Here is a 26,034-nt window from a genome sequence, read left to right on the forward strand (position 1 = left end):
AGAGAAGAGCCATCATGAATGGGATTAGTGCCTTTATAAAACAGGCTCGACAAAGCTCCCTTGCCCCTCTGCCATGTGAAGTTACATGTGAGATTGTTTATCATCCAGGAAGCCATGCCAGACATAGAACTTGAGCATGTGGCCACTCTGACCTCTGACCTCAGGCCACCAGAACTGTGAGAAATAAATTTCTGTTGTTCATAGGCCACTCAGTCTCTGGTATTTTGTTAGAGCAGGCAGGAGGGACTCAGACAGCAGGAAAACTGAGGCCCAGAGAATCACTAACACGGTGTGATTACATAGGTTCAGGGGGAAGTTTGGACTATAATTTGGGGATCTCTGACGTTTGAGTTCTTTATCTCTAGGCAAAATGTCTCCTACATTTTAAATTCCACACATTTTACTTTTGCAGCCCTTCTTTCAGTGCTTTTCACATAGTGAGAATACAATAAATGTTGAAATTCAATACTGGATGCAATAGTCAGTAGCCTGGTAAACATCCAGCTTGCTTACTGAGTGTATGTGTGTTTTGATTAAAATAAGGCACATTATACAATGAACAATTGGTTTTAATATTCCTCATAAAGCCTCTGTCTCAAAAACAGTAACCTGGATTTTAATCTATTTTGCTCCTTGTATTAAATCCAAGGTACTTTATTTCACTTTTGGTTTTAGATAGCAAGGCAAGGCCAAGGGTAATCTTAATTACCATAGAAAATATTATGTCTATGTCTAAAAATGTGATTATAAAAGAGTGGAAGATCAAAAGCAAGGAAGAGTTGGAAAATAATGAGTCCGGTATATATTATGTAATGCCCAGGAAATTGGACACATTTATGTGAAAGGAGTCTATTGCACTTTTGTTTTCACTAAGAACTCTAGTGAGAAAATCTTTTGCAAAGAGCAATGGTATCACTTGCCTTTCTTGACTTTCCAAGCTGCAAGTCATGAACAAAATTTGACATTAGGAGGGCAAATTTGCAGAAGCTTGATCAGAGTACTAGCATTTCAATGGATACTTGGGTTAGTGAATCAGATTTTTTTTATTATTAATAAGATACTGCCATTTACCCCACAATTTCCTGTTTCCTTAATGTCTATTATCTTTGTTCACTTTCATGCCCTCTAGCTGTCTCATCCATCCAGTTCACTTGCACCTCCAGTCTTTCTGGAACCCTTTCTCTCCTGAGCAACTCCTTCCTTCCATACCTCTGCCTTAAGGAAACTGACTTTTCATCATTAATCCTGTTGCCCTGAAGCCAAGCCCTTGCCAGTTTGAGTCCACTTCTCCTCACAGGTCAGCATACATAGAAAAATACATTAATTTGTTGATTAGAAAAGGTACTGATACAGAGAGATCTGATCAGATCACTGGGGAGGAGTAGGATGGGGCTGTAGAAGGAGGTCGCCCAAGGTAAATGGTCTAGAACGGATTGGTTGAGAAGCAGAATGCCTCCAGAGTGCATGGAATTATGGGCCAGAAGGTTTAAAATAAAAAGAGGGCAAAGGCTGGCTCTCAGGCTCTCTTCCTAGAGGATGCCTGGATGATCATACTGCAGCTTCCCGTGTTTCCCAAAGGAGGTAGTTTGGTTGAATTTTGGATGGGAAGGCACTGTGGGCACAGCCTAGGATTGGGCTGGCCCGGCAGAGGGTGGCAGGGTTTATTCTTTGGGTGTTCCAGAGGGGATGGGCTCTGAGGCAGGAGCCTGCCATTCTTCTAAAATTGTGTAGCTTTTGTATCTTATGTTGTTTCAGTTTGAAAACTAACCCTATAGAAATCAGATAAAAATTAACAAGGGGAATGATAGGAGAACTCAGGTGTGAAAGAGTTTAGCCTTAATTGATAGGCTTAAGTGACTAATGCATGTGGAAAGCTGTCATTCCAAAATTGTGTAGTTTTGAGTCAAAACTCCTTTCTTTTAGCACCAAAACTTTGCCTCCAGAATTTTGCCTAGTGGATGGCTGTGGGCAGCAGGGCCCCATTTGCTGTTTGGTAACAGTACCACATTTTCATGACTTGAATTTCAAAATTCATCAGGGTAGCCAGTGAAAAGTCTCTTTCCTACCCATGTTCCCAATCACTGGCTTTGTTTCCCTGAGGCAATCAATGAACGTTCTCAGTTTTCATGTGGATCACCATACTTTTTCATTCCCAGTGCCATTTATCAATCATTTTTCTATTTCACCATCCTACATACTCCTTTGTTTTGAGATTAAGTCCATTTACACCATTTTCTCTGTTGAATCTACTAACTTTTAGAATATTCCTCATCTTCTGCAATGACTTTAGTCCTTGCTTTATTGACCTTTCCATTCTATCCTCTAAGATTTTAGTATTCATGTTTACGACCTCACAAAATATTCTCAAATTTAGTGATCTTTATCTCTAGTCCATTTCCCACTACCAGCCTCATCATACCTCAGACATCAGCATTTCCCAAAACAACTCCACCTCTAAGTGCTTGAAGAATAAAAGTGCTCCTGTGACCACAATCCCTTTTTCTTGTACCTTAATCAACTCTTCTGAGGACTGACTCTCCCATAAGGCCATTGGAGAATTCTAGCATGTCTCTATGTTTCTATTTTACCAACTGAGTAAGCTCTCTGTGGGTTTCAGGTATTGTTCAACCTAACCTGGGCCCTAATTCAACAAGAAAATTCTCTATCCTTTTCACCAACTAACACTTGTATCTATTCTAATATTACTCATTATCTATTTATTTCTGGGGCACATACAAAGATACCTAAGAACCTTCAGTGGTTTCTCAGGGATTCAATCCGGGATTCTCAGCTAAATAGCAAGTGATTTCCATAGTCTGGGGAGGTCATGTTCCCAGTGTTCACTACATGGATCCAGTGTTTCAGGCAAACTCAAGTATGTTCAAACTAGCTCTTGTTTGAACATACCCTGGGTTTTCCCACCCCCAAGCCATTTGACTGAGTCTTCCTTCTGCTTAATATGCTTATGGGTTTATCACTTTTTATCTGTGCCTATTGAGTCCCATAGGCTCTTTAAAATTTCTTTAAAAATTACATTTTATTGACTTCCGGCCAAGATGGAGGTGTAGGTAGACACACTGTGCCTCCTAACACAACCAAAATAAGGACAACAAAAATTTAGAAACAAAATAACAACCAGTACTGACAGAAAATTGAACTGTATGGAAGTCCAACAACCAAGGAGTTAAAGTAGACACATTCGTCCAGACCGGTAGGAGGGACAGAGTCAGGTGGCCCAATAGAGAGGGGTCGTGGCAAAAAAACCCCCCAAAACAAACAAAAAACCCCCAGCAGCTGGTGGATGCCGGGTGCGCAGGTGGTGACTGGTGGACCCTGGCGGGCAAACAAGGCAGCAGCGGGTGGACCCAGAGAGGCAGCTGATTGCGGAAGGCAGCTGATTGCACACGAGGTGGTTTGTGGAACCAGGTGGACCCACCTTCGTGTGTAGATAAACCAGGCAAAACTGGGGAGTGAGAAAGACTGAGTAACCCAGGACTCCATTGCAGGGAAATAAAGCCTCAAAATACTAATTGAAAACACCTGTGGGGGTTTAGGTGCTGGGAGAGACACCCAGCCTCCCAGGAGAGTTCATTGGAGAGACCCATAGGGTCCTAGAACATACACAAACCCACCCACACAGGAATCCACAACAGAAAGGCCCAGTTTGCTTGGGGGAAGTGGCGGAAGGGACTGAAATCCAGCAGAGAATGGAGCAAGCACCATTGTTCCCTCTCAGACCCCTACCCCACATACAGCATCACAACCTAGTGACTGGGTTGTCCCACCCAGGTGAACACCTGAGGCTCTGCCCTCACTACATAACTGGCACGTCAAGACAAAACAAAATGGCTCAAATGAAAGAATAGATCAAAGCTCTAGAAAAAATACAACTAAGTGATGAAGATGCTCTGGTGATCAGGATGGTCACAGAACTGGTTGAATTTGGTTGCAGATTAGATAAAAAAATGAAGGCTATGCTAAGTGAAATAAAGGAAAATATAAAGGGAACCAATAGTGATGGGAAAGAAACTGGGACTCAGATCCATGGAGTGGACCAGAAGGAAGAAAGAAACAATCAAACAGAAAAGAATGAAGAAATAAGAATTCAAAAACATGACGAGAGGCTTAGGAGCCTCTAGGACATCTTTAAATGTTCCAACATCCAAATTATAGGGGTACCAGAAGGGGAAGAGGAAGAGCAACAAGAGGAAAAGTTATTTGAACAAATAATAAAGGAGAACTTCCCCAATTTGGCAAAGGAAATAGACTTCCAGGAAGTCCAGGAAGCTCAGAGAGTCCCAAAGAAGTTGGACCCAAGGAGGAACACACCAAGGCACATCATAATTACATTACCCAAGGTTAAAATGAAGGAGAGAATTCTAGGAGGAGCAAGAGATAAGGGAACATTCACCTACAAAGGAGTTCCCATCAGACTGTCAGCTGGTTTCTCAAAAGAGACCTTGCAGGCAAGAAGGGGCCGGAGAGAAGTATTCCAAGTCATGAAAGGCAAGGACCTACATCCAAGATTGCTCTATCCAGCAAAGCTTTCATTTAGAATGGAAGGGCAAACAAAATGCTTCTCAGAAAAGGTCAAGTTAAAGGAGTTCATCATCATTAAGTTCTTATTATATGAAATGTTAAAGGGACTTATCTAAGGAAAAGAAGATAAAAAACATGTACAGTCAAATAACAGCAAACTCACAATTATTAACCACACCAAAAACAAAAGCGAAAACAAACTAAGTAAACAACTAGAACAGGAATGTAACCACAGAAATGGAGATCACATGGAGGGTTAGGAACAGGGGAGTGGGAAGAGGAGAGAGGGGGAAAAGGTATAGAGAATAAGTAGCATAGATGGTAGGTAGACAATAGGCAGGAGGGTAAGAATAGTATGGGAAATGTAGAAGCTAAATAATAAGTATGACACATGGACATGAACTAAAGGGGGGAATGTGGGTGGGAGAGGATGTACAGAGTGGAGGGGAGTGAAGGGGGAACAATGGGACAACTGTAATAGCATAATCAATAAAATGTAATTTTCAATATATTTTACAACTGTAATATGTATTACAGTTGCCCCAATTTTACCCCTTTGCCCCCTATCCACAGAGCGCAACCCAATCTCTCAGGCAATACCCCCACCATTGCTCATGTCTATAGGTCAAGCATATAAATTCTGTGGCTACTCTAATCCCTATGCTATACTTTATATCCCCATGACAATTCTGTAACGACCAAACTGTACCTCTTAATCTTTTTACTTGTTTTGCCCATTTCCCCATTCCCCTCCCATCTGACAACCACCAAACCATTCTCTATATCTATGATTCTGTTTGTGTTCTGCTGGTTTCTTTATTTTGTTTTTTAGATTCAGTTGTTGATAGATACTGTATTTATTGCCATATTATTGTTCATATTTTTGTTCTACTTCTTACAGAAGGCCCTTTAACAGTTTATATAATAATGATTTGGTGGTGATGAACTCCTTTAGTTTTTCTTGTCTGGGAAGCTCTTTATCTGCCTTCGGATTCTAAATAACAGCTTTGCTGAATAGAGTAATCTTGGTTGTAGGTCCTTACTTTTCATCACTTTGGATATTTCTTACCAATCTTTTCTAGACAAGTTTCTTTTGAGAAATCAGCTGACAGTCTTACAGGGCTCCCTTGTAGATAACTAACTGTTTTCCTCTTGCTGCTTTTAAGATTATGTCTTTTTCTTTAACCTTTGGCATTTTAATTATAATGTGTCTTGGAGTGGGCCTCTTCGCATCCACCTCATTTGGGAATCTCTGTGCTTCCTGGAATCATATGTCTATTTCCTTCACCAAGTGAAGTACATGCTGTACTTAGTTTTTGTTCCTTACATTCCAAATTGCTCATGTGACTCTCAGCTTCATCCACTGTACTGTAATTTCTTATAAATTGTTTTTTATTTTAATTAATGTTTCCTTAGTTTCTGGCCAGATCTCCTTTTGCTGTTGAGTTTCTCACTAAGTTCCTTGAGTCTCCTTATAGCCAGTGTTTTGAACTCTGCATCTAGTAGCTTGATTGTCTCCATTTTGTTTAGTTCCTTTTCTGGAGTTTTGCTCTGTTTTTTATTTGGGATGTGTTTTTTGGCCCCTCATTTTGCAACCTCCCTGTGTTTGTTTCAGTGTATTATGTAGAGCTTCTACTTCTCCCAGGCTTGGTAGAGCAGCCTTATATAGTAGGTGTCCTGTAGGGTCCAGTTGCACAGCCTCCCCTATTGCTCAAGACGGGTACTCAAGGCACACCCACTGTGTGGTCTGTGTACACTCTCCTGTTGTAGTTGAGCCTTGATTGCTGTTGGTGTATCAGTGGGAGGGATTACCCCCAGGCTGATTGGCTGCAAGGACTGGTTGTGACCACCATGAAAGATCAGCTGTGCAGGGGCCCACCACACAGAGCAAGGCTTACTTCAGTGGGGCTCTTGTACCCACTGAGCCTGACCCTTGAGTGTGCTGCTTATAAAGGTGAATGGGTGGTGCTTTGATGTTATCTGGAGCTGTCTACTGGGTATGCAGGCTCTAGGGCCTCCTGGGAGGTACAGGTCAAGGCCATCTGCTGCTTATGTTCTGCCTGGTGCTTCCCAGCATGGGCTACAAAGTAATCTACAGATGGCTGTTACTTGTGCTGGGTTTGGTGGTGCCCAGGAGAGGTCAAACTTCAGACCAAGGCCAGCTGCTGCTAGTGCTGGGCTGGGGCCACTGAAAGGTATGGAGCTTGCCAAGGTCAGATGTTGCTTGTTTAAGAGATGTTAATAAAGCCTGAAGCATGAGCCAAGATGGGCTATTTGTATGGAAAAGAAACTGGAAACATTTTGGGTGGGCCCAAAAGTTGGGTGTGGTGGGGGTCTCAGATAATTACCAGGGCAGGGTCAACAGTGATAGCCAGGTTGATAGAGATTCAGATATAATGCCCACATGCCCACTTTGTCAGGGGAGGGCTCAGTAAAAGAACAATGGCTTCTGCCAGCACTTCTGTCTAGAAGAAAGTTGCTCCTCCAGCTTTCACCCTAATGCCACAGATTTAGTTCCTTCTCATATTTCAATATGCACCTGATGCTTTTCTAGCTGTTGTCTCAGTGCTGGACATGAGAGGCAGTGAATCTGAGGAAGTCTGCATGAGGGCCCTTTACAAGGAACTGCTTGGGACTCCAGGAGCCCTCTGTTTCCCTCAGCCCCATTCCCCATTGGGAATAACAGCCAGAAGTTATGGGGATTACTTTTTCTGCACTGGAACCCTGGGCTGGGGGCCTGACATGGGGCTGGGACCCCTTGCTCCTCACAGGGTACCTTTGCAAGCCAAGATATCCCTTTTAGTTTTTATCTGCCACACATGAATGTGGGACCATCCAGCCCCTTCTGTGTCTCTGCCCCTCCTACCAGTCTCTATGTGGCTTCTTCTTTATATCTTCAGTTGTAGCACTTCCATTCACGTAGATTTCAGGCAGTTCTGGATGATGGTTGTTCTGTGGTTTAGTTGTAATTTTGATGTGTGTTGTGGGACGATGTGAGTATAGCATTTACCTACACCTCCATCTAGTCTGTAAGCCATTATAGAAGACTTAAAATTGGATTTTTCTCCTCTAGTTGTCTTAGAAACTGCTCTTTTATACCTAAATATAGAACAAAACTCTAGCAAATGAAAGTGTAAGCAATTTCTTCTATACATCACAATGTGCAGGATATTTGCATGACAAATGCGTGTGGGATGTGTCCTGTATTTCTCTGTGTTGGGGGTAATCCCCAGCTCACAAAAGAGGTCAGTGAGCAAGGACAGCTGTGACCATCACTGGTGGTCCATGCTTAAGTTGTGATTATTGTGTTATTGACCAACAAGGCCCCTGTGTCTTTGCCACAAATGCCATTTTCTCATTTCCCCCTAGGAAATTTTTCCATTTTCACAGAAGCTCTTGTTGACCTTCATTCTCTTATAATTATTCCTTAATTCTGTTCTAGTTGGCCCTCCTAACATAATAAAGAATGAGATCTCTGTAACCATAAAAGGGTTTGTGTGACAACATTATCGTTCCTTTTGTTGTGAAAATTAACATCAACTTTTACTTCTAGAGAAACATAGCTCTGGATTGATACAATTGACCCTGAGTCTCACAGGGAACAAAGCACAAATACAAGGAAAGAGCGTGATACTACTGTCTAGAGTTTTTAACCACTCCCCACAGTTTGGTCACCCTGTGCTCAGCCCCTCACCAGTCACTAGCGGACACATGTGCAGCACACATTACAGAGTTTGTGGGAGACTCACTGTGGCCTGCGAGCTCTCTGCTGACTTGGCTCTTTAAGAAGGCCAATAGGGACATGAGTTGTTGTTATGGTTTTCTGACTTCTGTTAGGTTGTGGAGATATTTCCCAAGGGAATAGTATAAAGTGTGAATAATTTCCCAAAAAGAATAGCACAGCAGTTCCTTCCAGGCGATCTTGGTTAAGGTTTGTGGCTTTCATGTCTCTAGTTGATGGTGAATATTCTTGTCCTGTGATGGCGTCAAGTCAGTAGCATGACAAGTCAGACTGGCTAAAAATCCCAATTTGTTATCTCCATATGATTTCTAAAGCAAAATAGCCACAAAACCAACCAAAATGATCACTCTACGCTGCTTAGGGTTAAATGAAGAAAATAACAAAATGTTCATTGACTCTGCCTCCACACCTATCCCAGATGTCCAGATATGTGGGGGTATAGAGAGAATGGACAGTGGTAACATCACAGGCTTGAGGGCAGAAGAAAATACTGCAGGTTGGAATTGATCATAGAGTCTAAATTTTCTGAGGAAGCCCTGATTTTAAATATTCTATCCTGTTGTAAGATGTGTTCTGTTGCTTCATCCTCAAAACTTAGTCATAAAAAATGTAGGGGAAAAAGACTGTTTTTACCCATGGTAGCGTTCTCTACACACAAATGCTATCATTCACATACTTGGAACTAGGACAAAGGGAGAATGTCTCTGTTGAACCTGTGCTACCTGGCCTGGTTTCTGTAATCATGCTGAAAGGTGAGCAGAGCAAGCTAAGAAGGCTAGTCCCAAAGGGATGGGACCAAGTCTGGAGTCACAACTGATCTGGTGAGATGTGAGTAAGTGTGGGGTTTGGCTGTCTTGGTGAAAGCAGAGAGGTTGATTTCAACTCAGTTTATAGGCACAAACATGGAGTCTGCCCAGGATTCAAGTCAATCACTGCTTCCATGGCCAGAGCAGGGAAATATGAATAGGCATCATTCTAGAGAAATTGCAAGAGGTTTACATGGACTGGAAAACAACACTATCTTCTCATTTTTCAGTCATTTTTTTAGGGTTAGAGATGACATTTTGGAAGAATTAACAAAGGGCATTTATAACAATGATTTTTTTCCTGTTTCTTTCTTTCTTTTGTTTCCACCCCAGCTCCCAACTGCAGTTCCCCACTACCACAAATAATGCAGTTGTGTTTCTGACACTTGGGGAAATTGCAGGGGTCAGCACACCTGGAGTGCAGTGAGTGAGCCTTGCTCTGGGGAAACTACCTTCAGGATCATGGTTATCTCCTCTGCCAGGTCAGTTTTCACAGTAATTTGTGACCAGGAGTATCCATAAAAAAGAATGTCTCTTGCCAGGATCTTCAGAGGAAAGCTATGCTTCCAGTTCCACAGACTGACAACTATTCACTGTGTGATGCTAATAAAAATGTGAGGCATTTTAAAACTCAAGGGTATTTTTTTAATAGCCATCTTCAAAGAACTCTGATTTCTAGTTATCTTATATGATAGATGATAATGACTAAATAAAATGCTTATCTGTCTTCACCAAATGGCATATAAAATATTTATACAAATTGATATTGCTGGATAAATTACAGATTCCCTATACTTGGGTTCATATTTATTTCCTTTTCTCTGCAAAAAGCCAGTATGTTATTACTAGGAGACTATTATATTTTGGAAAAAGCTCTAGATAAAGTCCAAGACCACATGACCAATTTTTAGTTATATAATAAAGAACATAAATGAGAAAAGGAATTAGGCCCAATTCTCTCCAAGTTTCTAAGTTTTCTAAAGATGCTATTAACTTATGAATCAAAGGGCATAGATTTGAGTCCTGACACTTCTCTAAAAAGATGTTTGACTATTGTTAAGTTAATTTGATCTTTGTTGCCTAATCTGTAATGAGACAGCTACTCTGGATGAAGTAAGTCTCTTCTAGCTGTAATTCTGATTCTGACTCTGGGGACTGGGGCCGTGTGTAGGCACAGGACTTCTTACTGGGTTCTAGGGAACACTCTACAATATGGAACTCCTAGGTGCTTTCTCCATCACTCGAATGTTGTTGGATTGATTATTGTGTCCAAAGCTTTAAAAAAATACGTTGAATGTGTATTTTTTATTGAGTACTCTAACTGATAAAATATGGGGAAGATGCTGAAATCAAGTGAGAAAAGGCCAAATATATAAAAATATCAAGAGATCAATTTAGTTTCTCTTTATAATAAACAACCCAAACTAAAAATAACAATATATAAGCAAGAACTGTTCTGATAGAACCCTATAAAAAGAAATAGCTTTATTGCAACTCAGTCTGAGGTTTTATAGAGAAAAGATTAGACTTGGAAAGCCTCCAAATCTGTTAAAAGAGAAACATTTTTTTCATCTCTATTTGGGATGATAAATGATGCATTTCAGTTCTAGAGGCCCAGCTAAACACCAAAGATGAAATAATGAGTGTATAAATGGCTAGAAATAAACATAGCTGCAGCTTTCTCCATATGAGGAATTTCCCTAATAATGAAGAGCAGACAAAGGATTATCATCACAGAGAGGAAATGAGGCTTTAAGCAAATAATTAAGGAGTACTAAATCATCTCAGAGAATACTCATAAGACTGTAAAAGATAAACACTGTTTGCCATATTGTTGAGAAATGATGGTAAGAAAAAGTGAATGAAATAAAATTAGTATCTGGGCGGGTGTGTGGTATTGTGGTCTCTTACTAGGTGCAAGGTTTTTGGCAAATTATTTATTCTTCAAGATTCTTAATTTTTTTCCCTTGTAAAATGGGACAAGCAATACTCTCAGGGGCGTGACAGGATTAAATGAGGTCACAGATGTAACCTCATAGAAATGTTTCTGAAACTTAAAAGGGGTCAATACTTGGTGCCTATTATTATTTAAGAATAGAAACAGCAGTGTTTGATGCAGTCGGTCAAACCCAGCTGGTCAAATAACGGTATTTTATTATTGACCTGAAAGATGTTCCCCACAAGAGGTGACAGCTTGTAAAATATCACATGTAAACACTATGATCCAATCAGACATTTCCATAATTTTCTTAAAGTTGGGACTCGTCCACTCTCATTGCATGAATCAGTTTCTCTTTCTCAATCAGACCAGTTGAAAAGTAATTCACCCACAATTCTATGACATGCTACAGTCATTAATCATCTATGAAAACTGAGGAAGGAAAAATATTAGGGCGCTGGGGCACCCCCATCAGGGCAGTTGGAGGCCTGGTCTGAGAGACACTAGGCAGAGCCTGGGGAAAGAGTCTTTCACTTGCCAAGAAAAAATGCTGAGATTCTGATGAAAGAGGAAAATAAATCAGAGGTAATTGTTCTAGAAAATCATGATTTCTGATACAACCAAGTGCTTAAACCACACCAGCATGTACAGGGTCATCATTAGCTGGTAGCACTGCAAACAATATTATAAGAGAAAGCAGCATAGCTTGCTAAGCTCTCTGATAAAGTCAAGCAAGGATTTGCAGATGGTGAAAAATGTCTAAGGATTATTTGAATGAGGAAGCTGTAAACACAGATTACTCCTGGGTTTTTCCTTTTGGTTCCAATACTTTAACATTTGTCATTACTTAAAAAGAACTTTTTTTTCCACTAAGCATTGAAAATAAGAATCCTGAGCATTGTTAACAAGCCTGCATAGTCTGATAAATAATAGCTGATCCTTCTCACTCCTCGATGTAATTATAATTTAACAAAAATGTTCTTTTGTGAAGAAGTGGATTTAAGTGTGAGGCACTATGAGCAACCAAAAGAGAGAAACATGAAAAAGAACAAGGTGTATTTTTCTAGCACTGAGTGTCTCCTAGTGCAAATCCAAAAGTGCTCCCCTTTAGATTCTCATTGTAAGAGAACAATAAACCTAGAAACTGAGGGGGTCTTCATAGCATACAAAATAATTGGTATTCAGTATGGAATGGTGTAGTAGCAAGGCTTACCAAGGCAATGCTGCATGAAGTCATTCTTGCAAACCTGACAATTGTGGTCAAGTGTGACTGGAATCCCTGACAGAACAGTAAGTAAGGATGGAGAAAGATTGGTTACGCAAGTATTGTTTTGAGAACTGTAGCAGAGCACACTGTCCATGGTATTAGCAGCACCATTTAAAGTCTATATTGGTTATGATAATGACAAATATTGCATGTTTGATTCAGCTCTCTGATATTAATATTCCCTTATATTAATGCTGTGGAGAGCAATGGAGGCTTTATATAAAGGTGTTTCTTTCCTGCAATTTTTCTTTTGCCCTACAGGCCTTCATCATGGGAAGAGACTTCAACTGCCTCAGGAAGAGAAGAGTTCCAGCTTAAACCAAAGAAATCATTGGTCATATTCTAAGTAGCCTTGACCAGCCATTGCTGGCTTTGAAGACGAACGAAGCGGCCACAAGCCAAGGAATGTGTGCAGCCTCTAGGAGCCAAAAAAACAAAATAGATTCTTCCTTAGAGCCTCTGGAAGCAATGTAGTAGCCCTGTCAACAGGATTTTAGCCAAGGGAGGCCCATGCTATAATTCTAATCTCCCAGGACTCTAAGATAATAAATTCATGTTGCTTTAAGTCACCAATTTTGTGATGATTTATTATAGTATCAATAAGAAACTGATACTGGCATCCTCTCTCAAATCTTTGTTTTCAGTGCCATTTCATGTACTTCAGCTGATAGGTGCACCATTAGAAGAGTTTTCTGATTACATTATCTGGTTTTCACTGACTTAGTTTTCATAAAACAGAAAGATAGTTTTAAAAATTAAAGATAATAGGCCCTGGCTGGTATAGCTCAGTGGACTGAGCATGGGCCTGCAAACCAAAAGGTTGCTGGTTCGATTTTCAGTCAGGGCACATGCCTGAGTTGTGGGCCAGGTCCCCAGTAGGGGGCACATGAGAGGCAACCACACATTGATGTTTCTCTCCCCCTCTTTCTCCTTCCCTTTCCCTCTCTCTCAAAACAAATAAATAAAATCTTAAAAAAAATTACAGATAATACTAATGTGAGCATATGTAAACAACAAAATAGAAAAGTTGAGTTGCTTTGCTATATAGCTCTTTGTTAATCACTTTATAAGTTAAACATGATGGTGAGATGATGATTTTATCAAATCTGATAAGAAATTGGCCCCCAAATTTAGAATTATCAAAACTATGAATAACATTTACTCTTGAATATGTGGAACCAAGCTCTAAATAGATCAAGCTTTGATAATATTAACTAGTGATATAAAGTCACCACAATGGAAAAGTGCTTTTAGAAATACTGAAAGTATTGAATGTGTTGCTGGCAATAAAAAATTTACTTGGAGAAAATATTTTCCAAGAAAAAACTGGAAACTCAATGTAAAAAATAATACACAAAACAAATGTTATTCTAGGAAGTGAAGTACATATGATGATTATAAAACTGACTGAAGAAGCCTTGGCTGGTGTGACTCTGTAGATTGGGTGCTGGTCTGCGACCCAAAAGGTCACTGCTTTGATTCCTGGTCAGGTCACATGTCTGGGTTTCTGCCCAGGTCCCCAGTTGGGCGCATGCAGGAAGCAACTGGCCTATGTTTCTCTCCCTCTCTTTCTCCCTTCCTTCCATCTCACCAAAAATAAATAAAATCTTCAAAAAAATTTTTTTTAAATGAACAAAACCCTCCCCACACAAATTGAACAACCTGTATTATTGAAGAGCAATTCTGAACAAGTAGCAGCTTTCTAATAAGGTAATTATCCCAAACCTCAAAGACTGATTTAAAATTTAATAACATTGTAAGACAATTATTTTTCCGTCTAAAATGTATGTACTTATGGATAATGGTTATCAACTCTAAATTTCTTGATTCACATGAAAGAATCTGTGTGACTTAAAATCAGACGGAGGAATAAGATGCAAAGTAGAAATCCAGCACTGTGAAGGAAGCAGAGAGAAGCTGACCTGGGAAATAGAATGGGACATCCTGGTGACTTAAGGGAAAGATCAATGTAATTCTGAAAAATCCTAAACAAAAGAAAAATGTGAAATACCTGTTTGTATGAGGTTACCACAATGTCTTAAACTATAGAATGTTACTGTTGATAATAATTACTTTATTACCTTTAGTTTAAGGTATTATATTCTAGGTATGTAAAAAAAAAAGACAACACAAAACTAAAATAAGAAAAATTTTTCCTACTTAAAGATGACAAAAGGCTAAGAAGCTGAGGAATGGGTTAAGGGGTAATCTGGGATGGCTGGGAAACATCTGGCGGTGTCTGCCCTCCCATCTCCTCCCCCCGTGGATTCCTGACATGTTTGCACGAACCTCATGTATACGGGAGATTGTGGCTTCTTTCATCCGGCCTCCTTTATGGTCGTCAGAACCCTCAAAGCAAGTATTTATGAGAAACAGATTTGATGATGAAATGGTACAATTGAGAACCCTGAAATTAGCTTACTCATAACCAGCACACCTTTAGTAAGCCTCCACTTTGCTCCAGTTTTGTGTCTTCCCTAAGATATATACATCAGGTTCATGCATGTATCTGTCTCTCTAGAAAGGTTTTAAGGTCCTACTCCTGTATCCTGTCTCCTTGTAACACATGTTTTTGCAGAACAAAGCTCTGAACAAATGCTTACTAAATTAAAAACAAATTTTTGGAGAATATTCTTTGTATTATTATTGTATTATTTGCAAAGCAGGATCAGCGATTTCTAGCAGAATTTAAGTTCATTTATGTACCTGCTTGTAAATGCTCCAAACTGTTCCCAGATCTTAGACTATAACTGATACCTTCATATGACAAATCTTTTCATCAGCTAGAACAATAATGTTAGAAACCCAGCTGTCAAATAAGCTGTATTCTCCATTTGACCTTTAATGGATTTCAGAAACGTAATTTTAGATTTCTCATCAGCCAGGGTCAGGTTGCCCTCATTTTTGTGATACTCTGAAGGTCTGAAAAATAATCTCTGTCCTTGTGTATATTAGACAACATGTATCATGTATCCTTTTTCTAGTGGATCTATCATTTCCTCCCTCTAAACATCATCATGAAAAAGAGAAGGTAATTAACTATTTCAATGGTATGCTGGTACATGTTAAGGAGTGGTACCCACCTCAGCAAACCAAAATATGGGTGATGGATATAAAGTTACAGTTTCCTGTGTCTAGTATTTGGACCTATACAAATACACCCAGGTCAATGTGCCAGAGCCATTCACTTTTTCTTAAATTGTAAGCTTTGGAAGACTGGTCCTAAGAGATACAAAAATATGTTTTGAGATAAAAAAAGATTTTGTGTTTAGAGCAATTTGGAAAATTCTGGATTAATGAGAATTAAAGAGATTTCTTTACTGTACGGTTTCTTAGGTAACGAGATTGCAATTTCCTTAGAGGTTTACATCTGAGATATACTCAAATATACAGTGGTACCTCGGTACTTGTTAATTCATTCTGAAACTCGTGACAAGTACTGAAACTGATGAGTACCCAACGAATTTTTCAATCAACAAATGATGAAGCATTTTCACTTGCGGGGCGGCATGGTGACTCATGCAAGTTCTAGCAAGTGTGACAAGTCTCGAGCAAGCGCCGAGTGCTGAAACACTTTTTTCTCATCAAAATGCAATGAGTACAGGGTATGACAAGTTCTGAAGCTGACAAGTACTGAGGTATGACTGTATTTCAACAGGTGAGATATATATATTTTTTGTTAGTTTTTTTCTAGAGTACCTCATGAAATCCTGGAATATAGTTGGAGAAATGCTGACAGAAGTCCCCACTCCCCTTGTTTTTGTGAAATTCCTAAGCATTGTTAAAAATATCTAAGCTCTAGGGTTATTTATGGTATCCTGAGGGCTGAGTCAGGGTTTGAGTGTGCAATATTGAGGAAGAAAATAGTGACTTGACCGTGGTTTAGCTCTTGGAGAAACCTTTGGGGATTCCAAAGTGACTTGGGGACATTTTTTAACTTTTATTGAATTTATTGGGGTGATATTATTTAATACAATTATGTAGGTTTTAAGTGTGTAATTCTATAATATGTCATCTATGTATTGTATTGTGTGTTCACCATCAAAGGTCAAGTCTCCTTCTGCTACCATTTATTCCTCCTGACTTGGGGACTTTGATTCTGAAGCACCATGTCTTTGCATGGCCAGGAATGACTGGCTAGTCCCAGGGTCTTTGAGGTGTGTTATGGGATGAAGTGATTGAAGTGCCCAGAGAAAGCGTAGGCTGATAGAAGCACGTTAGAGAAGAAGGAAGTTTTAAGAAGAAATGAGGAAAGGAAGTGATTGATCTCTTAGTTTCCTCATTCTTCTTTGACTATTTATTTCTATGGGAATTTCCTTATAATGTCTATTCTTTTTTAGTTTTCACATAGTTTTTCCCTTCAAGTCTCCTGATTTATTAGGTTTTTGATCCCCAACAACAGAATTAGGCTCCACATCTCATGTTATTATTCACTGAGACCAAGACTTATGGTTCATATTACTTAGGGTAGCTGGCTTCTAATAATGTGAGGAAGAAGCAAACATAACTTAGGAAATAAGACAATATCTGCCTGCTATACAAAACAGGATTTGGTAGAGATCAAAGGCACATATGAGGGTCTGGTTTAGTAGGAAACTTCAAAAGCACCCACATAAAGACCATTCCTGATAAAGGCAGCTTCCTTTTATATTTGGGCCAGATGATTTCCATAGTTAATAGGCTAATTTGAAAAAACATTAGTCAGATGAACAAAAAATTGCTCAGAAAGGTTAAATTAACATGAGTATAGCTTTGAGCAAGTAAACTTTTATCAAAAATTTTTAAATGTATTGGCCTGTATTTACATTTACTGCTATAAAAACATACCAAATATTGGCCTAAATAATTCTGTAATTCTACCATACAATAATATTTTTTAAAAGGGTTGAGGAATTAATTTAATATTTTACTTTAATACTTTACACAGGGAAAGGTAAGAGAAAATCCTGAAAATGACAAGATGATGGCCCATATTTTTTTTCCATGTTTTTCTCTATATTTGCTCAAGTCATTTTCTTTCGTTCATCTTAATATATAAGGAGTTACCCTTAGGAGAACTCTGAGAAATGTACTGATAAGTTAATATATCATCAGAATAATATCAAAGGAAACAAATTGCTGGCTGCTCATAGGCCTCCTCCAGTAATGCAATACAGTTCAAGATGAAAGGTTAAGTGCCTCTTGCAAAAGGAGAGAAGCAATCATTTTCATCATGTGTATTTTTTGGAGTGTTTTTTATTGCTAATACAAAACAAAATGAATCCCCCCTAAAAATTAATAATTGTGTATGGACATCCAAAGCACATTGTAAGAGTCAATTATAAAGTTCGAGTGATCTCCAGCGTTCAAAGGCAATTTTATCATTTTAATTAGCAGTTTATTCCTTTACTGGACATCAGAGTATCTTGTAACTATGTACTCTATGGCCCACCCTCACTCTCAATTTACAGTGGATTAGACAGGCATTAGCTCTCCAAGGTCGCTCAATACCTTTCCCGTTTATTTACACTGGCAGTGGTTCAAGCCCTGGGAAGGCAACCTCTTTTGACAAGTGAGGGTCAGATGCACAGGTCTGGCAGAGATCTGCATATGGCAGCTGTTTGCTAACTATTCAGCACTTAAAGCTTCAAAGTGCTCTCCTGTTATTGGGTTGTCCTGCTACGCTCATGAGGGAATGAACATTAGCTCTGAATTACTGTCAGCAACCAACCTTCTTTATTAACTTTTCTCCTCTGTTAGGAAATCAAGAAGCTGTGTCCCTGGAAATTCAACCAGATTCTCCAGGGTTCCAGAACTAGCCAATGAGGCAGGCCTGCTGGTGAAGTGGAGCTAGGATCTAGGTTACTAATTCTGGACTTGCTCATGTTCATGAAAGCCAGGCAGCATTGCCATCATAAGCCAGCACCCTGGTCACTATTAAAGATCTTCAACTCTTTGCTTAAGGCATTCTGGGTTTCTCAATAGACAAGCCATTGCATTGCTAATTTCTAGGAGCAAACATGAGGCAAAACATGTTTTCTAACACTTGATTTTTCTTTTTTCTACATACACTAATCTGTATGTTGAAGAAATGCAAAATATTTAATTATACTCTGCCCAGGCATAAATTTGTCAGAAAACCTGTTTAATATGGAGGTAATTGCTGCATAGATGTATATCAGATTTGTGGTGTGGCTTCTTGCTGAATATGATTAGATAAAGAAAAAAGGGAAAGTCAGATGTCCATAATAATTGATTCAGCACAACTTAAGATTATGACTATGATTATATTCAGGGCCATGACTCCTCTGTAGTTTCACAGTCAAAGTCAGAGTGTCCCAGTCAATTAAAATGGAAGTATTTTCCTCCAATGAAAGTTTATTTATTTGAAAAAGACAAAAGGGATTGCATGTTGGGTGAGGAGGTAGCTAGGGGGCCCATTTCACCTTGGCATCTCTATTGCTGAGGGTTCAAGTGCTGGTACCGCTTGTGTTAGCAGCTGAAGAAGGCTGACGGTGGCTTTCTAGGTGTACAAACTGTCTGATCTTATCAGAGGAGCAAAATACCATGTGAAGCAGGGAGAAATAACCAACTTGGCCGCATGGATCTCCAGGGTGATGGCATTCTTCCATGTGTAATGTCGCTGTGTGATGCTCTGGTTAATGGTGAGAAGGTATGACAGGGGTCCTGTGTTGGAGCCTCCTGAAGCAGTCACACCCTCCCTGGAAATCAGTGAGGGCTCTGGTTTTTACAGAATGTTTGCATCATAATATGGGCTAAAGAGGATGACAGTGCTGTAAACTCAAAGAAGATCATAGGGCAAGGTGGAAGGAGGGTTCTAAACATTTGATGAATTCTGTGCCAGCTGGTTGAGCTCAGGCCAGCAAGGGGCAGGAAGTTGGAGCACTGTGGCTGGCCACCAAGGCCTGGAGTAGGGAAGAGGCTAGTGTGGAGAAGCTCTGGGGGACTGAGTCCAAGGGGAAGTTTGGACTTTGGGTGATGAAGAAGACAAAACATTCCATCTGAACCTGTGCTGACATATTATGGGCCCAGGGTGCAGTATGATCTCAAAAATCATGGAGGAGTCATGGGATGGGCCGTGTGTGACACAGAGAGCTGCAGAGAGTTCCTGCAAGTGACTGTTTAAGATTATTTATTTACTTATTTAAAAAATATTTTATGTATTTCTATTTTTGGAGAGAGGGGAAGGGAAGGAGAAAGAGAGGGAGAGAAACATCAGTGTGTGAGAGATATCGGTTGCCTCTCATAAGGCCCTCAACCGGTGACCTGGCTTGCAACCCAGGCATGTGCCCTGACTGAGAATCGAACCGGCGACCCTTTCATTCACAGGCCTGCGCTCAATCCACTGAGCTACACCAGCCAGGGCTGTTTAAGATTTTAAACGTGTGTCAACTTGCCACAGTAAAGTTGAGATGTATGCATTTATCATTCACTGTGGATGACTACTGGAAGGCCACTTTACATTCTAAAAGAGCAGGGGTGCTTTATGGTGTGCAATTGTGAGTCCTTCACTGGCTTGGACAGGGTTGGGAAAAGTTACTCCATAAGTCAAAGCCAGGGATGCACAAGTTGTCACCCTGTTTGCATTTCCTGTGGGATGTCCACAGAACAGTTCTGGAGAGGCATAGTGGACCCCTAGGGTAGAGCCTGGCAGGGGAATGGACCTTCTGTGCAGAGGTGCCCCCAAGATGCTGGGCTTCTTCCTGAACACTCTCCTGGAGGTGAGAACCAGTGGGGTGAGGCAGGCTGTAGGGTCCTATATGCACCCTGCTAGGGGCAGGTGGTCTCAACAAAGTTGCTGGTGTCTGAGCAAGTTGTGTAGCTGGAAGAATTTAAGCTCCATGGGCAGCAAGAAGGCTCATACCTGGAGTGATACACCTGCTAGATTAGAAAGAGGAAATAACTAAAAAGTCAGTGAAGCCTGTTGGCAGAGCTCCTGCGACTGGTGTTAAGTGGGGCAAGAGAAAAGCAAGAGAAAGCTAAGCAACAGGGTAAGAAGACAGAGGATAAGGATTCAAGTCCTAGAAAAGAGGACAAGATTGGAATTTGGTTTCAGAACTAGACAGGAAAATGTCCTTGCCAGGACAAAAGAAAACAGGGGTCATGTGGACGTCCTAAATTCCTTGAAGGTGGGATCAAACCAAAACTCACCAAGGTGTGGAGCTTGATGGTGCAGGCTGGTCACAAGGCCGTTCAGAGAAAGGAACAATTAGGAAGGAGGATGGGGATCCAGGCACATTATAGAAACCCCTTATTCCAGATTTCAGAATCTTTGAAATGATGTGAAGACTATGGCCAGGATCACCAGAAATAACTGGTCCTTAGGATGGAAGTCTGGAGCTGTCCTGACAAGGAATCGGAGCTCTGTCAGTGAGAGACTGATTCGTGTGCTTGGAGTTCTAGCTTGCTTATTTATTATTTGTTTGTTTGTTTTCTTGCCCAAGGAACTTTTTTCATTGTTTAGAGAGAGGAGGGGAGAGAGAGAGAGAGGGAGAGAGAGAGAGAGAGAGGGAGAGAGAGAGAGGGAGAGAGAGAGGGAAGGAGAGAAACATTAGTGTGGGAAAGAAATATTGTTTGTGTTTTGTATGCTCCCTGACTGGAGGCTGAGCACACAACCCTGGAGGCTGAACACACAACCTGAGTATGCCCCTTGGTTTATGGGACAATGCTCCAACCAACTGGGCCACATGGACAAGGGCTCACATCTACTTTAAATGCTACTGGGCAGGTGTATGTTTATAGTTGGAGAAATTGACAGGAAGGGCAGAAAATATGAGAAATATTATAGAGGACTAGTAAATGAGCCTGGTCATGAACTAGGCAGAGAGAGGAAACAAGAGAAATTGCCAGAATTGCTGTAAGTGTGAGGCACCTGTGGTCCTGCTTTCTGATGAAGAAATGGAAGTGTTAGGAAGGCCTGTATTCAAAGAATGAGTAGCTATTTTTCATTTGTTTTCTTTTAGAAGATGGGGGGATACTCAAAAGTTCACTAGATATGGATAAATTCCCTGTTTTCTTGAAATGTTTTCTCTGTAACAATTTCATGGAACGCATTTCAGCTAGTTTTCATTCTGTCCCCTGTGAGCGCACCTCGGCAGCCGCCAGAGGGAGACTTTACCCGCCAGCTTTTCAGGAGAATTTCCTTGGGGATTAATGTGCCCTGCATTACACAAGTTTCTCCTAAATTTGCCTTCACATGCTGAGCCTCTAATCTTGACAGTTCCCAGAGCAGCAGGCATGGCTTTATCTGGGCAATTATACCATTGGGAACATTAAGATTGCTTTGTAAAACCACAAGCCCCAAAACAGATGCTTTAAAAAATGTAAAAACAAGACAGCAGTGACGGCATTTAGGATCATGACAGCCAAGTCACCTCACTGCATTTGTGAGGAGAAAGCACTGCAAAGAAAGCCCTCTGAGAGGGCGTGTGCTGCATGGGAGCCTGGGGGTGCGCACGAGGGGCTGTGCACAACCAGGCTTCTTTCAGTAGGAGGAGGGGTTGTGCTCCCTGATTAAAGAAAAAATTACATTTCATGACTAAGTGAGACATAGTCATTTTGAAGGTCCAGTGCTAGATACCCTTTCAGTTTTTCCCAAAACAACTTAGAGTTAAATCTCTGTGAGTGTACAGTGGTTCCCTGTTCTTCGGCCTGGTGGTCACTGTGCCACAGGGGTCAGGCCTAGAAGGGAGCACTTTTCATTGGAGCTTTATGCCCTTGTTACTGAGCTGATGTCAGGGATCCTGGCCGGACACATGCAAGTAGATGAAGGAAGAAGACCTCTAGGGTGTATTGATGTCAGGACTCGCAGTCCTTTGGACACTTTTGATAGGAGGCTTGTGCAAAGAAAAAGACATGACTACCTGGAAAAGCAACCAAGGGCAAGGTCAGGATTCATAACACTGTATTTTGGGGTTCCAGAATTAGGTAATAAAGGACAAATGTGGGGATCTTTGGGGAGTTATTTCTGTAGTTCAGTGCACAAAATGCAGTGTGAAAATAAGTTTAATAGACAGAAATAAGAAATTCAGTTTCTTGTTACAGGGAAATGTAGACAAATTGGTAAGGTTATTTTAATTTTTTGAGCCAAACAGACTTTGTGCATGATGATTTCAGCAAACCATCTGCAAGGCTATCTAAAAGAAATCTGAAATAAATGAAGGGGTTATTTCAGTTTATGTTGGGGAAAGAAACATGTTAAACTTTCTTCTCAGAAGACTTGGGGGTGGGGGGGATGCAGTTTTGTTTGCCCTGCACACCTGTTGGACCAGTGTTGTACTGTAGACTACTGCAGCGGGAGTGAACTACTTGTTTGCCTCTTAGATGTATCACACTCCAGCAGTTACAGTGTAATTCTCCATAAGATGCTGTTCTGCCTGAACTATCAGCAAAGGGAGCAGTAGGATCCAGCTTAACCAGGGGCCCCGGGCTTAAACACAATTCTAGATGCATAATACCATTTCATTAGGATGACTGTGTCTCTTAGTGACAATTATTAATAGTATCTTTTTCACTTGCAGTAGTGACCCAGTTTGGATGATAAATTAAATGGCCACCCTACATTTAAACCCAGACCCTGAGCATGCAGGATGATGGGCATGGATGAGACATTCCATCTTCATCCTCAGGAATAGCACCGATCACTGTGTGGGCACAGGCTGCATCCCTGTCCTTCATCCTCCCTGGAAAGTTCACACAGCAACAGCTCCCGGGCAAAGACAGAAGATGATGGAGAACATGATAAAAATTCTCTTACCCAAAGTGCTTGTACATATGAGAACATACCTGGGCTCTGAAAATGTAAGCGTTGGCTCAGAGCCAACTTGAAGATACCGCTGAAGGCTTTCACGAATGATAGCGATTTGTTGAGTGATATCATGACATGGTGCAGAGAGAAACTGAGAAAGTGACGGAATGATTTGATCCAGATCACAGACCTGGGACTCCCATAGCAGGAGGATGACAGTTTAGCAGGGAAAAGTAGATAAAGATAGATAATGTTGAGGGAGGATGAAGCACTAAAGTGATATGTCTCAGCAGAAAAAAAAGTCCCTCAAATGAGACCATGTTAGAAAGGCATTCATAAGCATCTACACAATGTTGGTACTACTGAGTTTGGAAATGAGGGGAAGGGAAAGGAATCTTGATATGAATTTTAAGAGAAGACCTGAGTTCAGAAGGGGAGAACTGAGTGTCACCAGGCATTATAGAAGAAATTGTGTGTTAGCTCCATGGGAATAAAATGGAGAAACAGGTTGCTAAAACTCTGACTAATTAGTAAGCCAAGATCTATTTGTTTGCTTATATCTTATTAATCCATGTAAACCCACCTATCTAAATAGCGTCTGTTTAGACACTGTTTATGACTCCATGTTCTCTCACTGTACCTGTGGATCAGTCTGAGAAAACGGATGGAGAGACTATGGTGCGCAGGCCCTCATCCTGGGAGGGCGTGGTCGCATTGGCTTTGGTGGAGGCAGAGAAACGGATCTAATTGCCGGCGCCCTTGTGGTGATGTGCTGCAACCACTGACAAGTTTGCCTGTTCTCCTGCATTGGTTGCTGCACTTCTGGAAGGGTGGGAATCAAATTTTCTGTGAGGGCAAGGCCCATATCTATCTGATTCAAGGGGGCCACTTAGAGCCCTTTGGTCACATTAAAGAGGCAGAGGAATGAGGTTCCTGGAAAGAATCGATGCTGGATCTGCTGTGTGCTGCGGTGCTGACAGCAGAGGACCCTCATGGAGTGAAACTCCCGGGTGGTAGTCCCTTGAAATTCTTAATGGCAGTGCTCCATCATGAGGGAAGGGTAGAAATACCTTATACAGCTCATTCTTTTAAATTCCTATCTGGATAGGAGTCCTGTCCTCTCTGGAGAGAGAACAAATAACTGACCCTGTAAAGCAATTCCTGTACTGTCAGGGCTGCTAATTCACCAATGTGAAGACGGACCGGTGTGGTGTTCACCCATTTTGCCTGAGAAGTGCTGGGGACAGGCGAGTCACGGCTTGTTATCCAGTGCGCAGGACCCCACCTCACTGTCAAGGCCCTGCAGTGGGCACTGCGAGTGTACCCCTCAGCTTTAGTGCCCCCTTTCCACCTGCACATTCAGGAAGGGCAGAGGGCAAGGGGACCTGTTTGTGATGGGCATCTGGGCTTAAATGGTTTTTAATTTTGCTGCCTGCTCTCCAGCAAGAGTTTAAAAGTCTGAGTAAATTTAACCAGAAGTTATCTAAAGCTTGCAAATAGTGATGAAACAAAAGAATACAAAAGGACTTAAGTGAGCTTTCCCTTGGAGAAAGAAAAAGTCTCTTTGGAAAGGGGACTTACCCCAGGCCCCTCATCGGTAACTCAGAGATGGCATTTTAAAGCTTCTCTCTCTGGTTTTCCTCAGGTGGAAGGAAGAGAGGAGAGGGGAACCCGATTTCTTTCAGTATAGTAACGGGGTTCCTGTCTTTGAGATGCCTCAAATAATCAGACCTCCTATAATCTACTTGGATTCACTCTCCAAAGAGAATGGGACACAGGCACTCTTATAAAATCTATTTGCTAGGTTAATTAGTTCAACAAATATCTTAAGCACTTATATAACATGCCTTGGGCATACAATGATGGGAAAACAAACAGTACTTTATTTCATGGTGCTCATTGAAATATATATCAACAAATGAGGGTAAGCATTATAAAAAACCCCACAAAATACAAGGAAACTCAAATCCAAGTCCAGCCTAAATAAAATTAGAAAACTGCAGTCCAACCTAATGTGGACACTGACCCCTGGGACACCTTCCTTCACTCAGTGTTGGTCCACTCAGCCTCCAGCTCTTCACCAAAGACACCCCTATGGAAGTCCTCCTAAGGCTCTGATAGTGCATTTTAAGAATACTTCACTGTACACAAATAAAGCAACAGCAGCATCGAGCCAGCTCCTTGGCTCTGATAAACTCCATGTGAGTGTAAAACTGTTAGCACTTTTGAGTGAGAATTGGGTTCCCAACAAGACACCAGTAGAGTTGAAAGTAATTGCACATGTCAACTGTATAAAGTCCTGTAGTAACTTAAAAAGACAGATTACACCAGGGTTTTCAGCCTCTTTTCAGTCTGCAGAGAACATGTACATTTGCAGTGACTGGGTCCTAAAGCGTTCTGCCACTGGAAAAACAGTGCAAAAATTGAGAATTGAGCAGATGGTGTTGAAATTAGAAGTGTTGGTTTTCACGCTGGACTGTAACCTCCAGGCCGGAATGGTTTCTCACCATGTTGGTGTTCCTAGCCCCCAAACTCTGGTTCGGCACCGAGGAGTGTTCAATGTTGACTGGACTGAAGGACCAGATGATATTTGACATTCTGCTTTTCTCCTCATTCCCACCTCCACCAGACTTTCCTGATACAGAAATCAGAAGTAGATAGTGTGGGAAAAGGGGGCATATTTCCTACCTCTGGGATTCAAGGGGGCCTTTTCTAGGAGAGAGGACCACATCTAGCTTTTTTTATAGATCAGTACACAAGCTAAAGGGCAGGTCATGGCTATCTCTTACATAAAAAAAGATAGAAATAAAACCACTTTAAGATGAAGTTGAAATCACCATCTCAGAGGGATTGCCTTATACATTCTTGCCCCCAAACCTTAGAAATAAGGCAAAATAAGGCGAAATTACCTTTACACTGGCCGTAAAGTGACATTGTCTCTCAAATAACTGTTTGCAAAGATAACAAGAAAGCAGATATCATGACTACTGGAAT

General features: G+C 40.9%; 1 protein-coding gene and 1 pseudogene across 9 annotated transcripts in view; both read right to left on the reverse strand.

Annotated features, from left to right (window-relative positions):
- Positions 1 to 26,034, reverse strand: part of DLGAP1 (DLG associated protein 1) — a 307,180-nt gene that overhangs the window by 114,497 nt on the left and 166,649 nt on the right. The gene's annotated exons all lie outside the window — the stretch shown is intronic.
- On the reverse strand, positions 9,429 to 9,577 carry LOC114507198 (annotated as a pseudogene).

The sequence above is a fragment of the Phyllostomus discolor genome, chromosome 9 (genome assembly GCF_004126475.2).
Source record: "Phyllostomus discolor isolate MPI-MPIP mPhyDis1 chromosome 9, mPhyDis1.pri.v3, whole genome shotgun sequence".
NCBI lineage: Eukaryota > Metazoa > Chordata > Mammalia > Chiroptera > Phyllostomidae > Phyllostomus > Phyllostomus discolor.